At 34.3% G+C, this 18,698-nt stretch overlaps 1 protein-coding gene across 5 annotated transcripts in view; it reads left to right on the top strand.

Moving 5' to 3' along the window:
- Window positions 1–18,698, top strand: part of Eip93f (Ecdysone-induced protein 93F) — a 202,568-nt gene that overhangs the window by 71,110 nt on the left and 112,760 nt on the right. The window contains exon 1 of one of the 5 annotated variants that reach the window (XM_049849226.2): window positions 855–1,004. The exons of 2 other annotated variants lie outside the window; for them this stretch is intronic. The gene's annotated coding sequence lies outside the window, so the exon portion shown is untranslated. Of the gene's footprint in view, window positions 1–854; window positions 1,005–9,539; window positions 10,268–18,698 lie in introns of those variants that run through there. 2 more of the 5 variants (XM_049849224.2, XM_049849225.2) reach the window with 2 other exon arrangements.

Genomic DNA, 18,698 nt, shown 5'->3' with positions numbered 1-18,698 from the left:
AGGTGGGTGGAAAATGAGAAATAATATTAAAAGTTGAAAATGGTTGTTGATGAATGAATTCTGGATTTGAAAGAATTGTGTGTGAGGGTGAAGAGTTTCTATAATGGATGGAGTAATGCTAAAAATAGATTAGTTGTTTAGAACTGGCTTAGAAACGCTTTTAAACAACTTACTTAAGTATGAAGGTGCATACTCGTAAATTACTTTTGTGGTAGAATCTTAAAGCCGTAGATATTGACCTACGTACTTATTGTAAAAAGCCTTAGAACAAGTTTCACTATTTCTTCTAACATCTAACTAATATATACTTCATGTAGATTGATTGGAAAAGGTAATGAAATTTCAGTACGGTGTTCATCTAATTATCTCTCAACTTGGAATCGTTCTAGAAACTAAGTCCAAATTCCCAAATCACACAAATTAATCGAAGTACATCTACGACCATTGTAGATGCGTGCATCGGTCCCGGCTACGCGCATGCGCCCCTCTGTCCTCTGCCAAACAACCTGTTGCAACCAGCACGGCGTGCACTAATGCAACTTCTCTCCCCGCAATCACAAGCTAAATTATTCAATACCTAGTCTCCAACAACGGCTAACGTATCAAAAAAACTTTAAACAAAATTCTGACACATCAACCAAAGTGCATACAATTTTCCGGTAAAAACAACCAACAGGTTACGGCCAAAAGTTTAAAATTTTCGAACGACTTGTAAGTGCGTCGCGACCGTCTTGAGAACAAGACGCCGAGTGAAGTGCTAGTGAAATACATAGGTGCTTTTTAAATACCGAATATTTTTTAAACGAGTTCGTTGCGGTTTTTGAATATTTAAATTAAGAATTAGAATTTGTGTAAAAAAGTTTTGTAATTTAACGCGAAAGTTTGGGAGTCAATTTTGAAAATCGAATTTCGGTTTGGGAGTGATTGCGGCTGGCGAAGTTAGCGGCGTCTGAACGAGAAGTTGGCATCAGCAAGCAACAAGTGTTCGTCTGATGCCCTCCCCGGTAAATGTGGCACTGTTACGAGTTTGCATGCCCGGATTACGCAGTCGGGCCCGTGAATTCGGGATTTTCCTTGTTCCTATTTGTTGATTTACCGCTCTAGCTTCCACTTTACATTTCGCAGTTAAAAACTTAAAAAGTGCTTCTTTATTCTTTTTTTTGTGTATACGTGTGTTTTTTTTGCGTAAGTGGGTGGGGCGTTCTTTTGTTTTAGACTGGTCTACGTCACTCGCCATCTTAGGTCGACAAAAAAGTGTCATGGCGTCTTAAGGAAGTTTTTTGATCTAGTTTCTTAGATCCGGGTTTTATTGGGTGAACGGTTTCTTGGAACTAGTTGCGCTTGTTGATTTTTCAAGTAAACTTGCTTTTTGAATGTACCCGACTTTCATCTTAGTTTTGCTCAGTAACATTTACATTTTAAATGCCAATTTTTTTGCTTTTTCTAGAAATAGTTGTACCCAGTTATAGTATGACTAGTTCATAATATTATTACTTACAAAATTTTCAACAATGTCTATTAATTTTTGTGTGTCCGAAAATTAATGCCTTGACTTTTAACCCTACATCTAATACCGGTACCTACAAAATAACAAAACCAAAGACAGTATCCATTACAACAAGACTCCCACAAACGCCCCACAAACCTAGATTTCACAAAAACAACTCACAAACCGTAGAGCAGTTTGTACAAATTGACAATTTCGCAAATTGCCCACCGAATCTTAATTCTACTTCACTTCCGCAAAAAAAATATAACCGACTGCAAAAAGGGAGTATTTTTAGGGTTCCGTACATAAAAGGATTAAACGAGACCCTATTGTTTTCGCTCCTCTGTCCGTCCGTCTGTCGCCAGGCTGTATCTCATGAACCGTGATAGTTAGAGAGCTGAAATTTTCACAGACGATGTATTTTTATTGCCGCTATAACAACAAATACTGAAAACCAGAATTAAATAAATATTTTTGGGAGCTCCCATACAACAAACGTTATTTTTGCCCGTTTTATAAATAACTAGCTTCTGCCAGCGGTTTCACCCGCATCCTCACCCGCATCCCGTGAGAACTACTTCACGTACTGGGATAAAAGTAGCCTATAGCCTTCCTCGATAAATGGGCTATCTAACACTGAAATAAATTTTCAAACAAACTCTTCAGCTTTATAATATTATTATGGTACGGAACCCTTTGTGCGCGAGTCCGACTTGCACTTGGCCGGTTTTTTTATTTAGAAGTCGTGGTATATTTTTCGTCGGTTTTGTTACTGACAAACTGACAAGCCGTTTCGGTTCAGTGGTTAATTTACGTGGGTTTGGGGCTGTGGGAGACAGATTGTTCCCGGGAAATAAAATTTTATTATGGACCTGAAAAGATTGGCATGTTGACGGATTTTTTGCGGTGTTGTTGTTATGCGGATTTGTATTTTTTATTTGGTTTAATTTTTTCATAAATATAACCTACATTTAAGCAACTTCGTAAAACGGAGGAGGTTTTCAATTCGGGTGTCTGTACGTTTTAAGATATTTTTTGCTTGTAAAAGCAACCGCTATCTCTAAGCTAGGTCTTACTTAATGGCTTCCATTATACATTGTTCTTAATCATAATTTTGTTCCTTAATTAGAAGCCTAGAATAAAAAAAATACTGGATACGAAACTAAATAATGTATTAAAAACCAATAAAAACACAAAACAACTAAAATACGTTTCCTTATAAGAAAAAAGAGCAGAAAACTTATTAGTTAATTAGGAAAGCAGTCTAAAAATAGATCTTAAATAACCCAAGTAAATACTACATACTTATTTGGCAATAAGTAGGTATAGGCATAATTAATGCATTTCCGCACATTTACCTACTTAGGTAAATGTGCGGAAATGCATTAATTAATTAAGAAAACCGTCTAAAAATATACCCAGAAATAATAACCTTAATAAATACTATTTTGCAGTACTTAGGTACTTCTAACCTCTTAAAACGAAATACGTTTTCTCGAAAAGTCTCGAAATTTCTGCCCCGTGGCGTCACAGGTTGCCAAGGAAGTCTTACAAATGGAATAGACAAAGAATGTTCTCATTTGAACTTTCCAGTTTTTTGAACTTAGCTTAGGTTAATGGCCTGATTTGTCACGTGTTTTGAGAATAACCTAATTTTAACCGACTTCCTAAAAAGAAAAGAAAGTTTTCAATTTTATTTAAAAGGAGTCATTTTGAGATACAGTCTCTTCTTTTAAATGATTTTTAAATATAAATGACATAAGAAAAATCTGAACAAAGATGTGGTTCTTAAGTTCTAAATGCTCTGAACAGTCAAAAACCATTATTCTTCTATTCCTTTCCATGCTAAAGACGCTTTAGTTACAAATATTTATTCAATCAATGACTAGATAGCCTATTTAAGCTTGAAGCAAGAACTACTAAGAAATTGGCCCTTATTCCCGATTTTTACATGCTTTCGTAAAATAACAAAATAATGTTATACTATTACTTACAGTGCATATTATTTTCCCACTTATATTATAAACGCGATTTTAAGAAAGGACATGTACGCATGCATACTCTTTCACGCAATAACCACTCAACGTATTTTGCAAAAATTTTACACATTTAAAGCTAATGTATCAAAATAACTTGTAGCTACTTTTGATCCAGACCCGGAAGGTAGTTCCCACTAAACACGGGAAAAACCGTGGACGGAATCTAGTGTGAAATAAACTACGAATTCAAAGCGCACATCAACCTCATTTCACGCGAACTTTCATAAATTCAGTTAACAATTTAAGGACATTATAGCACTTAAATAGCATAATGAAAATAGTTTTGTTCATAAACAGTGTTCTCTGTGGAAAACTAACAATTATTACGTAATCGCCGGCCAGTTCGCAAAATGTCTGCCTTTCATAGTTCTGCACATATTTTTGCTCCTAGAATTATTGCAACTGGATGGGACATACGTTGTGTTATTTAAATTGTCATCATCCGAGCCTTTTTCCCAACTACGTTGGGGTCGGCTTCCAGTCTAACCGGATGTAGCTGAGTACCAGTGCTTTACAAGGAGCGACTGCCTATCTGACCCCCTCAACCCAGTTACCCGGGCAACCCAATACTCCTTAGTTAGACTGGTGTCAGACTTACTGGCTTCTGACCCGTTACCCGTAATGACTGCCGAAGATTTTCAATGACAGCCGGAACCTTCAGTTTAACCTGCCATCCGAAACACAGTCATTGGTGTCGAAGATATACTTAGAAAGTACATACAAATTTAGAAAAGTTGCATTGGTACTTGCCTGATCTGGAATTGAACCCCCATAGTCGAGAGGTTGGTTCTTTGCCCACTATGCCATCACGATTTTATTCTGCTATTTAGAATATAGAAATTATTTTGATAGAAGATTCTCTAAGGAACTGGAATAAAATAATGTGATAATGTCAAAATATACATCATTGGATGATTGATAGGGATAGACAGAAAAGGAGATGATGACGAATGAGTTGGCTGTTACTGATAATTACTTTGTAAAAATACAGAAACCTAACCACTACTTATAATTGGTAAATAATTAGATAGCCGTTAAAATCCTTTATGGTTGATTTAGAACCTGATTTGAATAAGCTATCAACAAAGCGATCTTGGCCAGAACATTTATCACTTGTTAAACAGTAAACGACTGATTATTATTAAAACTAGTTTGAATTTTAATAATAACCAGCAGTTTAATTTTTTTTATTTTTAGTTTTTAATGTTTATCAAACCAGTAATTCCCAAAACACCAAAAACGATCAGACCTCACTAAAATAACTAGACAAACTAATCATTATTTAAACTACGCTCAAATCCTTCTACAAAGCACGCCTATCCCTTCCATTAGCTCGACATCTTGAAGCCACGTACGTAGACAAAAACGCGGAAAGGTCCGAGTCATCAGAATCTGTTGTTATTAAAACATTACGAGTGTAATTAGTCAATTATGTGGCTCATTTAATGTAGGAAGGTCTTGGTTATACGTTGGTAGGTTAAACTGGTTAGTAAGAGGTATGCTTTGAAAAATATAAGGGGTAAGAACTAAAGATGAGAGATTTTCAGGATAAAAAAATATCGTATAGGAAAAGATGCTCATTGAATAAGCCTAATTTCATTAAATGAACTAAAGTGGAGGCTTAGTATTAGGGCTAGGTAGATGGTTCGATCAATCATGATAACCGAAAGCAAAAATGCTAAAAATATACCAAAACATCATTAGCGTTTATGTAAATAAGCTAGATTGGACTTGTACAGAAAAAGTGATGATTTTCGGAAGTTTTTTTTAAAAGGCACTTTAAATTTTAGCTGTAATTTTTCCGTACTCAGAAATCATTAAATCTAACAACCAGTCTAACCAAAGGGTATTGCCCTGGTAACTGTGTTGAGGCAGCTGAGGGCGTCAGAGAGGCAGTCACTTCATATGGCACACTGACACTCAGCTGCATACAGTTAGACTGTAAGCCGATCACAAGAGTCAAAAGAGCTAGCAAGTACCTAGTTGCATGGTTCCAAGGAGTTGGTCTCATAGAGAAGAACCGGCAACAATGTTTTTAACACTCAAATTAGCTCTTTTCTCTTTTCAAATTAGCTAAGCTAGTTAGCTTAAAAGATTTCCATGGTTCTACCGAATACACTGCCTGTCAAATTCTAAACTCCATTGTTCTTAAACTTATATAACATCTGTTTTACACTTGTCTAAAAAAATGGGGCAGCAAAATGAACCATATGTAAACGTCATAATCTTGCATTTTTTTAGACAAGTCTTAAACTGACGTTTTGTGGTAAAACGGATAGGGTACCGATTGTTTTGAGTTCAATTTTCAAGGAAAAATGTCATTTTTTTCTACTGACTGACAGAACTATAAACTGCACCAAAAAATGATCAGACCACATATTAATTACTGAAATCTAAATAGCAATGTTGTAAGTTTCAGCCTTTGCTCTATAACTCAATGGCCGATCTTCGTACTGTCCGTATGTGCGATACTATCTCAGAAACATTATTGTTTCAATTAGTCTGATGAGAACACGCTTATGCGTTTTGTTAGCGTGTTTATTGCTGTGTGTTTGTTTGTTTGTCTGTTTATTTGTGTGATTTGTCGCGTGAAATTTGGGATAATTAGGGTTCTAATTGTTATTGTAGATACTGTAACCGGTAATGATCTAGTCATCATAGTGTGTAGGTCTTACAATCACTACTATAACTCAATTGCAATAATTAGTGGATCAACTATTAATACAATCATGCAGCATCTCTTAAAACAATAGGTCTAAAAAATATAGAAAACTAGCTGTTTCTCATTGTTCTCAATGTAGCCTAATATAATATCTTAACAAGTAATTTTGATTTTTAAGATAAAATAAGTACAGCCAAGTTTCATCAAAGATCAGTAGTAGGACTGTAATCTGTATGAGAGGCCTATGCCCAGTGGTACAGTAAAAAAGCTGACGAAGATGCGGTATCATCTGCCGAGCCCTTTCACAAAAATGCTGGGACCGGCTTCCAGTCTAACCAGATGCAGCTGAGTACCAGTGTTTAACAAGAAGCGACTGCCTATCTGACCCTCTCAACCCAGTTACAAAGGCAACCGTAATGACTGCCAAAGATGTTGAATTGACAGCCGGGACCTACCAATTTAACGTTCCTTCCAAGAAACCCGGACAATGATGTTCAGGCATAGCCAAATTATAGTAAGATTTAGCCTAAACCTGGCATTGATACCTAATTGAGTTGTAGGTGTGTGTGAGCCAGTATTTCCCGAAATTGTTCAATAGTAATGCTTGCTAGCTTATTAGCTGCTATTGAATTGACATATTATAGGGTGATATTATTAGTAGAGGTATATCACCATTCATCTATTAAGATGTTCTTAGTAAATTCATTAGTATAAGTCTGACTGCCCGGGTAACTGGGTTGAGGAGGTCAGATAGGCAGTCGCTCCTTGTAAGGCACTAGTACTCAGCTGAATCCGGTTAGACAGGAAGCCGACCCCAACATAGTTGGGAAAAAGGCTCGGAGGATGATGAGTAAATTCATTAGCATCTTGAAGTAACTTCTTCTCGCAAGCGGTTAAAAAGTAGCCTGTGTCCTTTCACAAGCTTTACACTCAATGTAACAAATTCTATTTCAATCCGTTACATAGATTTGGCTTGAAAGCAGGACAGACAAACAGAGTTATTTTATGGTAGAGTAACTAGAAAGGTATAAAATTATAATTGTAGAAATCCGGCCATCCAGCGTGGCAATGCAGCCAGCCTTTGGGCACGATCCCAGCTGACAGCGATGCGGACGAATATTTTGATACTTAGTTTTAATATTTCCCTATCATAAGATCATTTGTAAAACCCTTATTTTTAACCACCAATTGTTAGTTTTCAGCCAAGTGATGTAAGAGAAATTTCAAACATTACAAACACTGTTCTACCAAGAATAAGCTGCCTATTCATGAAAACTTTTCTAACTAGACAAAAGCATTACTCTACCTTTTCACAACCGATTACAAAACTATTGTGATATACCTACAATTATCCCATAATCATGACCTAGTCAATAGCTATCATTAATAGCCTATTATCATGAAACAGACCATATTTTCTTGTAAACACACACCTATTATGGGATGCTGAGATCATGGACCCATTGAGATGACCATAATTGTTGGTGAATAGGAAATTGCTAGATACTATTTGCTGTTTATCATTAAAAATATGCGAAAGTAAGAAAATCAGTCATCATAGGGACTTTTAAAACCATGAAAATCAAAATATAATTTACTTTGTAATGTTTGGACTAAAAATATAAAAGGTAATTTACAGTTAAATTATAAAAAAAAGTATTCAAAATACTTAAAAAACGAAAACTTCAAGGTTTCTTATCTTCAAAAAAAACAATAACCAAAAACAAATTATATTAATCCAAAAATACAAAGCTAACATAAGATAATTTGCAAAAGAACCTCAGAAAAGAACTTTTTAGCTGCAAGACAAAAACCTATCAGTTATTTTTAAAAAAGTTAAACAGACATTCCACACATGTTTAAAGAAAATTCAAATATACTCGACAGTTTTTTGGTGATACTGAAAAATAGTATTTTTTCTTGAAAACTGACAGCTGTCAACAGCATAAAACATTCGGTACCTCTAACCACAATCTTCTTGTGTGAATCTTGATACACCAAAAGGATATAGGTATCTCAATACATCATTCGTAGCATTTCTCGTAGTCATAATACTACGCTATAGGTACCAAGAATACTTTCGTAGCCACTATAGGAACAAAGTATACTTTCGTAGCAACTGTAGGTACCAAGTATACTTTCGTAGCAACTACCCAGCTCTCGAGTATCGCTGATTGCAAGATTTCCATTCTTCACGGAGCCTGAAAGTCGGCTTAGAAGCTTGCAAAATTTGAAGCCGACGGCTTAATAGGTCTTTGAGATTTTTTGCATATTTCATGACTTTTTTGCAAAAATTTAGCTATAAACTATAGGAAATAATATGTATGAGTATGTAGTTTTAAGTGACAAAGACAATATAGAGGTTTTATTAAGTGTATTTGAAAATATCTATGACAGAATAAAACCCTCAATATAGAGGCTTAGTTATAGATACGACGAAATAGACGATTTTCAAGTGTTTTTATCATATCAAAATAGTTCTAATCACTATCTACGATTACCTCACGCTCGCCAGAAAAGTCACAAACGAATTATATGAGGCATTAACTATGCTACATGGAAATTTAAGTCTTATTCTAAAGGGTTAAGCAACAAAGTCCTACGAAGGCTCGTTAACTAATTTTTTGATGCTACGTTCATCATAGTAACAGCGCCATCTCTACGAATTCCAACAAAATTTTTCACTGAACCATTTTCTTATAAGAACTACTCACACAGACGCATTCGCTGTGCACTCGACACACACGCGCACGTTTCTATACAATCGAACGCACCCACACGCCGAAGAAAAAAACGATAAAAAACTGCACACAAACACAACTTTCGTGTACACACACTAGACAAGGATAGACAATTTTCGCGAAAAAAATCCGAAATTCGCATTAGAATATTTTTTGGGGGTTTTTATACATTGTTATGTAAGTTAGATGTCATTTGGATTAATACAAAGTGTAAGATAAGTAAGTAGAACTGAAATGCACAAGGTTCATACAAGCGCGGGACACTCACACAGACGCGCGTGTACAGACGTGGGTGCATTCTGTCAGTGTAGTGGTGTTATAGCGCGACCGACCGATGTTGATCCATAAACTGTGTTTCTGTACGAGGAAAGACGTGTTGCAGAAACTTGTGTGGTTTCAAACAAACTGATATCGCAATTTGTTAATTAATCATAGCTTTGTTTTAATCATACATTCGGTCACACAAAAATAGAAATAAAATTTTATTTTTAATTTTAAAACATTGCAAAAGTGTGTTTTTGGCATATTGTTGCGAATTAAATAGTTATTTCAAAAGTGACATGGGTCATAAAAAATATAAAGCGCATATTTCGGATTAGTGATTAAATTCAGCCAGATTTAATTCAAAATTGAGCATTTTGAGCGTATTTTTTTACAAATTCTCGGTGATAAGTAGCAAGTATCAAGACTGTGTTTCGTCGGTCGCTCGGTCGCAGTAAATACAAGGTAATGGCTAAGTACGCACGCCGTCTAGTTCGGAGCGCGCGCTCGGTGCAGTCCCGCCTATGCACATTCGGTGGAGCGTCGCATTTCCGTTCCCGACACACAACTGGACCACAACACGCGACATAACCGCTAAAAACCTCCGAAAATAAACAAAAAAAAAATTAAAAAAAAACCTGACCACAGACTATATTTTATAAAAAAAAAAAATATTCATATCATCGCGTAGTGGCAACAACAAAAACAAAATTAAAGAAAAACAAATATTTTGGGATTTAGTGAGTTTTTTGGGCGATTTTCTTCGACGTAAGTGCGGATTCGACGCTGAGATGCAACACACATATCACATGGAAACTTAGGACCCGAACTATATTTTTTATTTAGTATAAAAATAAGTAATAGAAGGAATATTTTTGTGAAAAGTGACTGTCGTGATGTGTTACATTATATTATGCTGTGACAGTGTTATCGCTGTGAAATACGGCTGAATGGATTTGTGATTTGATGAAGAGGTGACGCCGATTTGTTACTGCAACTTTTTCCTTTTTTTTTACAAAAATTACTACCGAAGTGTCAAACTGGACGGAAGAGGAACCGGCCACCTCTGACGCATGTGAGTACAATTGCCGCGTTAAACAAAGAACTTTTAAATTTTTCAAAGTCAATAATATGTGCCCTTAATCTTGCGGTCTCCTTGACTTAAAGTGGTGGTAGTGTGCGTGAGGTGCATATGTAAACGCACGCGTAACGGTCGCTGTGTGCGTAGGGTTCACGCACATTTTTTTGTGTTTTCTTACGAGCCCCCCACCACTCTCCCCACCTATACTCGTTATCGTTTATCTGTCCCACTCTTTTTCTATGACTACGCCGTTTTACATTGCTACGTCAAAGCTGTGCGTGAATTGCACGTGTGCGTTAATAAATTGCAACCTATATTTTGATCGAAGGCCAATGACGGCATAGAGAAAACGATTCTATTTTCAAATTTCTTTCTGATTTCTAGTTTAGAATGTTTGGAACGTAGATGGAATTGTTAGGTTTCGAAATTTGAAATTCGAACTTTTTTGGCAATGACCAGTTTTGGGGGCCAGAGACAAACTATGTAAAAAACGTAATATATCTTGTATTTACTTAATATAAATAAAACTGAATTATAACAAAATATGAAAGTTAGTCAAATAATAGTTTATTAGTACAATTAGTGAATTATTATCGTTGCTACGAGGTTCTACGCGGAATCGTAGGCTAAAATAAAGCCGACGGAACTTATGACGTGCGCTAACTAAATACTTTTTTTTTCGAAAATTTTATAGGTAATAAGGTTCTTATTGATAGACAACCTATTACGATATTTATTTAGTTTATAAGAGTTTTGAATAGCGAAAGCTCGTAGACTTATCAATCACATAAGGCAGGATTTAAGTTTGTAAAATATAGGTATGAAAATTATTAGGGATTTAAATTGCAATCATTTTCTTATATTAATTAATCGTTTATTATTTACAGAATAAAATATATAACCAGGTCTTGATTAAGTTACACTATTCATTAATTTCAACTAAACTCATCAATAGATTCTGATCAAGCACAAAACAATTATTTACAATAAACCCTTTGTATAAAAACAACAAAAAACAAATAAAAATCTCCTCCACGGCTCGGACGTTGTTATCAATGTTTGACAAAAACGAACAAAAACATGTTATTTTTATAAATAAAAATAAGTTCATCTGCATTCAGGAAGCACTGCACTTGTGTGCATTGACATGCACATTATGACCTATATTTTATCGTCACTGCATTAAAAAGATCCTTGTGTTGGTTAAAACATAACGAATGTTCCAATTGAACTTTGAATATTAAGGTTAAAAGTGTTAATTATCTCTTTTTATAACGCTAACTTCGTTTTATTAGCTTAATCTTTACACGTAGAAAAACGTTACATTTACAAAAACAAACATTAACTTTAGCTAAATAACTAAAAAGGTTAACACACAAACCAGAAAAATAAAACGCGTTTAAAAAAAAGAACATTTATTATTAAAAACAATAAAACAACGCTCCAAATTCAAAAGCGACATTCAAAGAACGAAACGTCAAAAATTCATAAAAGGAATCTGTCAAATTCAAGTTCGCGCCCTTCATCGCGCAGAGTCCTTGCGCGCGCGGCCAAGGCAAGGCAAGCGCAAGCGACTGTCAATGTTACTACATAGCCTACAACTGCTATTGCCTTATTGCGACCGCCATCTTGAATCGAAACTCGTTTGAAGTACGCATGGCTGATGTCTCAGTTTTAACTATGTTTCTTGTCGTTTTATGTCTGTTTTATTAGGTTTAACATAATTTTTGATTTTTGAATATTTTTGGTTTATTTTTAGATAATTTTGGTGTAAGTTTAATGACTTTAGAAGCTGTTATCAAACTTTTAAACAACGATCAACTTTGACAAGTTACAACAGACAGACCTTCAAAATTCTTTGTCTCAAAAAAGGCCAAAAAAAAAACATTTTTTGCCAATTTTTTGTAAACAAAAATGTGATTAATTAAAACCTTAGTTAAGTTCAACTAACTAGAATTATGCAAGTAACCAGCGGACGTGGCGCGTAGGGTATTTAGGTGCGCCTGCGCAGAGGCCAAGGCGAAAGTCGCGCTTGTACAATCTACTGACGGCCGGCGTTTGCGTCATAATGACGATAGATGGCGTTAGCTTACACAGTATTTGAAGTAGCTTTAACTTTAGCCTGAAATATAAAATATTGAATAATGAAATATTTAACTGAAACTTTTCTATGTTAAAATCTAAAGTAAAAGGCCTATAATCACATTTTACGCTGATATAAACTAAAAAATATTAAACTGATTTATTTTAATAGCCAATTTTGGTCTAGTAACAAATAGCCATTTTATTCCAAATTGATTGATTGATAACTGTAAAATAGCCTACTTTTTCTTATCGCGATTTAAAGATTCATTTATGCTATTCCAATTTTCTGTGGTTTAACAACTTATTTTTTAAAGTAGATAAATAGCCAATTTGTGTTCCGTTGTTTCTGAATTACGTCTATCAAATAGCACATTTGTAAACGAAATAAAAATGAGTGACAGCGACGAGGACCAATTTTTTGATACTCTTCATTAGTTTTAAACTGTATATAGGTATTTTAAATAACATCTACCTATATATTTTCAAGTATAATTCAATTTAAATATTGTAAAACAAATCAAAACAGCGCAAGCCAACAGTACTCAATTCAATATAAATATCTAGACCGCCAGACTGCGCAGGCGTCTATTATAAATATCAGAGAGTTAGGCGGGAACGAATCCAATATGGCCGCTGATAGTCACTCGGTAGTGACATTGAACGTTTTGTGTACTAGCTGTTGTAACCGTTTTAGATAGTCTAGTATTTAAACTAGACTTTTGTTGATTTTAGCTAGTCGTTTTAACAATATACAAGCTTTATTAAATAAACAAATGTACACATATTTCAATAGACACATACAACTAATCTTATATAATATCATCATTATCATCTCCCGAGCCTTTTCCCAACTATGTTGGGATCGGCTTCCAGTCTAACAGGATGCAGCTGAGTTCCAGTGTTTTACAAGGAGCGACTGCCTATCTGTCCTACTCAACCCAGTTACCCGGGCAACCCAATACCCCTTGATAAGACTGGTTGTCAGACTTACTGGCTCCTGACTACCCGTAACGACTGCCAAGGATGTTCAATGACAGCCGGGACCTACAGTTTAACGTGCCATCCGAAACAGTCATTGGTAACATTCCTTTAGCAACAGTTTTACTATAGGCATATTATCATGTTTTACTACACAAACATAATAAAAGAAAACTTAAAAAATAAAACGATTTACGTCAATAAGCCACTAAATATAATAAGTGACTTTAAAAATATATTTATTAGCCATTAAGTATAGAATTTTATAGATTTTTTATCTAAAGTGTTGCTCGAGTTCATATTGAAGGGCAGGATTTAAATTTAAAATATTATGGTCGATAAGTTATTTCTCTATAAATTATTGTATATAAAATTGATTTTTTTATGGATAGTTTATTGACGAAATAACTGATACTCGCGTCACAGGACAACTGCCCACTTGCTTTTCAAACTGAGTTATAATATAGCCTGTTACTTAATCAGTCATTTTCCATACTGAGATATTTATCAACCCATAATAGTTAGTCGGGGATAAAATTTAATACATCCATACAAATCTTTCATCTTCTTATAATAGTCTAGAAGTTAGCTTTACAATACATCATCAATTTGAAGTCGGCACAAAAAATACGCCTGACTGAAACCATCTTTGAAAATCGTTTTCTACACAAAATCACTGTTAATTTTTACATCATATGCATTTTACATAACTAATATACATAAATTATTATCCCCAAAAAGTTTTATAACAAACACAAAACTTTTTTCAAAAACAAAATAACTCTATTACCTGTATCCAAACGGGTCGTGCTGAGAATCTAGGCTATGGACACTAGGCCGCGACAGGTGCTAGCTACCCTACTGCAAACCAGTCGAAATACTGGCCTCTAACGGATTTAACTGTTTGAATTTCGAACCACGATATTGTGCTTTGAAAATGGAATGCTTGTTTTATTGGCGTATTTGAAAATAGATGGTGTGTTCTATTATTGAATCTATTAGTTGTTTTAAACAAAATTGCGTTTCGTTTCACTTAAAAATTAGAGGATAGCTTTCTGTAACAAACATTGATGCTTCTGAATCGTAAAAAAATACAAAACTAACCTTTCCTTTTGTTTACTAAGCTGTTATAAAGACCAACAAATGTTATTTAGTTTGCAACTATCCTAAATTAAATGGGTAAAACACTGAACTTTAAGCTTCTATAAATGATTTCACACCAACACACAACACACTCATTTTAAAACCACAAACAATAATAACAGCTCAAAATACCAAAAGGAACAAATGAAAGTACCAAAAATTAAGGTCATTCAGACATTCGGCGAAAGCGACGCGCGTTTTTTTCTTCGTTCATTCGATTTGTGTCTGGAGGTCGGGACTTATTGTTTCTTATCCTGTCTGGACATGTGTTGAGCTGTGTTAATTACATCTGAGTTATTTTTAAGGCTTCACATAAAATTTTGGGCGTTTTTATGACGGCTTGTCTGTTGTAGGGTTAAAATTGTCTGTATTTTTTATAAAAGAAGTTAGTTACTTTATGTAATGCAATGGGAAGTTGAGGTTTCAGTTGATAGATCCTTAAAAAAGAAACATATAGATCATAAAATACCATTGATATTAGACTTCTTTGCTTACCTATAATTGTCCCAGTATAATAGCTACTAAACAAAGTATGATTAAAATAATGAAGATAGTGCAAGGCATTAATGGATAACTACTTAGGCAATATTTGTAATGATGATGATATGATTCATTGTTTTTGAGTGACATCGAAGACAGTAACATTCTATCGCTTTTGTTTCGGAATTTCAGTGTCAAAATCAGGTATAATTCACTACATCAATGACATTCCCTTCTTTCCTTACCACTGACTCCCTTTCCTTTAAGTTTCTAGAACAAGCTTTGATATAATGTACAAAACATTTTAAAATCTAAAGTAAATAAAGAAATTATCCTTGAGCGCTATCTTTCAGACCAAAATAGTTAACATCCGGTTAATCTTAAAGAAAATAAGAAAAAGGAAAATAACTTAATGCGTGAGATAAACTCATTTTGTTTGTTACATGAATAGAAAGCTTTCAGTTACTTGCCTTGTAAATGCCATTTTTTTAGATTTAAAAAATCGATTGCATGCAATGTGTGCAATTTTACCTAAAAATATGTGTGTCTTTGTCTGATTGATATTAACTATTTCAATACAATCCTCTTAACTTTATCCTAATTTTATATTTTGTCGCTGCAACATTTCTCTACCACAATTCTATCATCTCTCTTCCTTCATTGTTTGACGTGGACTTACATAAAAAAATCTTGCCTTTATATATTGCTAAGCATAGATAAATGCTTTTTAAATAGGTAACATAACTTTTTCATCACAGTTTTAGTCATCAGTTCATTCCAAAATGTATATAAATCAACAATAATGATATACAAATTGCTTGGACCCATGAATTGAGATGCAGTTGCACCTACATAAAGCTTACAATATAAATATGTGTTTCTTGTAGGAACATTTTGGGCCCAATCCTTTGTACTGAAATGTTATAAAAAAATCAGCAAAAGCTATAGCTTCTACTTAAATATCAACTGTAATGATCACACCAAAACCAATTTTAGCTACTATCTTAATATCGTTTGTATTTCCTACTTCCTCACTCGGTAAATAGTAAACATAATTATTATGTATGTATGTTTGTAAACACCTGCTAAACTGCTGTCCACAATGTTTTCACTTAGACTAGTGTTGACGAATTTTAAAACAAACTACAAGTAGTGAATAACGAAATATTTTTGTGATTAATTTCATTTCTCTTTAGTCAGATTTTGTTTATAATGTTGCAGTTGTGAATAATTTGATGGACGTAGAGTAAGTCGTTATATCATAAATTAGTGTCGCTTTTGACTATTTAAGAACAGCTGAAAAAATACAGTTAAACAAATGAAGTCTTAAAGAGTTTCTAGATTGCTTGATAGCCAGATTTGGAAACTCCAAGTTCAATACTTTAATAACAAAACTGACAAACAAAACAGACCATTCTCTAACCAAAAATAAACTTCATTAAAAACGACAATCGCCATCAACTTTCAACGCATTAAAACACCATTTAAAAAAGAAAAAAAAAACAACATGAAAAATAAAACGCGCGCGCAATTTCAAGTAGCGAAACTGAACAAAATGGCCGCTAGCTCGGATCAGTAATATCTATCGAGCAAAATAAATTCTGAGTAAAAACTGATGCACCTCATCCGTCTACGGGTTAAAACGAGAAACAAGTCTTAAGCAAAAAGGCCTGGTTCTAAGCCATACCCGTTTGTTGCTTCGCGTTCTTATTTTGTCTATGGCGTTTGAAATTTATTAAATTCTTCTTTTTTTGTTTAAAAAATTGAGCGGGAGTATTCTGTCTTCGATATTTGAAGTTTTATATAAAAAAGGATAGTGTTCTTAATTTAAACGTATCCGCTAGTAGCAGTAGGCAGTCGTTACGGGTAGTCAGAAGCCAGTAGGTCTGACAACCAGTATTACCAAGGAGAATTGGGTTGCCCGGGTAACTGGGTTGAGGAGATCAGATAGGCAGTCGCTTCTTGTACTCAGCTGCATCTATAAACTGGAAGCCGACCCCAACATACTTGGGAAAAAGCTACACAGATGATGATTAAACTTATCTTCTACCAGCCATTTTAAATCATTCAAAAACACAAGGCATTAACCCTTAACACGACAAAAGAAATCGTTCAATTTTAACCCCATACATACAAATATAAAAAGGCTTTCACTGAAATTTGATACTTACAAACCGGTCGGCACGACCTACCCCACTCGCGTATTCCTTGAGTAAGGCACAAGAAAGCCGAAAATACGGCCGGGAAGGTCACTTACCCTTTCTTTGGAGACTGTGAATAAGTATGGATATTCTTGTTTTTAGTGTAGAAGGAAAGTGGACTGTTTTGTAGGGTGGATAATTGGTATGTTATACATAGTAGAGGAAATGGGTAACTGGTGTAGTTTTTATAAAAATATCATCTAGTTAAAACATGCTTTAAAACCTTGTTTCTCGTCTTAGTTGTTTTTGATACAAAATTTTTCTGGATACAATGTTTTCTTGCAATTTCCTGCAAATAGGGGTAGGTAATGAAGGCTTATTAGTGTATTTGTATTAATCTACAGACTCATCCATGAGCTCGATCTTCACTTAATATGTATTTTAAGTAAAACATTTGGCTAAGTACATTGGTCCAAAAGTTAGTGTCTAGATAGCTGTGTTTATTTTTCTACATCACCTCCTTTTTGGAAACTTGCTTAAAAATAACCAAAATCGTCACTATCCAGCTAGGAACATGTCTTAACAACTAAGTATCATACCCACTTTGCCTAGTTTTTTTACCCGACTATTAAAAAAGGTTACCTATATATTTATTTGCTAACTTTCTTACCTACCCAACATTTGTAACAAATCTAACTGACGCTACTGATACGGTATATTCTTTTTAGTTATCTATCTTACACACAAAATCAACCTTCAATCAAAATGAACACACAGTCTTAGCTAAACTTGGACAGAATTTAAGTCTAGAATTCTAGATACACAAGTCTGACATTGACATCCTTTGCTGAACCCGTTTGAAAAGTGGTCTATCCTTGAATTAGGATCTGAGAAAATGTTATTTCTACAACATATTAGAGTATCTTACGTAGTTATTTGTTCATTTAGTTGGTATTTGGACTGAGAAAATGATTGGAGATATATTTTTATTAGGTAATTGATATTCTGTTACTTTTGGATAAAGTGAAAAGCTTTTGGGATCACATTATTACACAGTTTTCTAAGCGCTTGGTTAACATATAGGTAATAATATAGAAAATGAAGTAAAACATCGTTTTTATTGAAACACACAATTTTACGGGATCGTCCTGAAAAGCTTTACATACATCACACTAATATTGTAAACGTGAATGTTTGCATGTGTGAATAGACTCTTTTATGTAAAAATAAATAAACAGATATCGACTATAACTTGGTAACAATAAAACTTATACTTCAGAATAACTTATAAGCTACTTATTGTCTACCAAAACTAAAATCTTAACAACAAATACCCACATAAGTATTTCATTTGATTACTTCTACAAATAAAAACAAAAGACTACCAACATAAAGCGACTACCTTCACTGTAGGAAGGCTTGAAGATAATCATAACGCCCTGAGGAGCTAGTAGTCTTAGACTATTTAACCAAATGGATATGCCAATACCATGCCTTCTTTGTTCAAGACACGAACGTAGTTCATGTTCATACTCGTACAACATTCGTCATTTAAGCTGAAAGACGTCCACTACTGGACAAAGGCCTCCTCCAAGATT

The sequence above is a fragment of the Helicoverpa armigera genome, chromosome 21 (genome assembly GCF_030705265.1).
Source record: "Helicoverpa armigera isolate CAAS_96S chromosome 21, ASM3070526v1, whole genome shotgun sequence".
In the NCBI taxonomy this organism is placed as follows: Eukaryota; Metazoa; Arthropoda; class Insecta; order Lepidoptera; family Noctuidae; genus Helicoverpa; species Helicoverpa armigera.
Note: the sequence above shows the minus strand (reverse complement) of the source record. Positions and strands in the feature narration are given on the sequence as shown.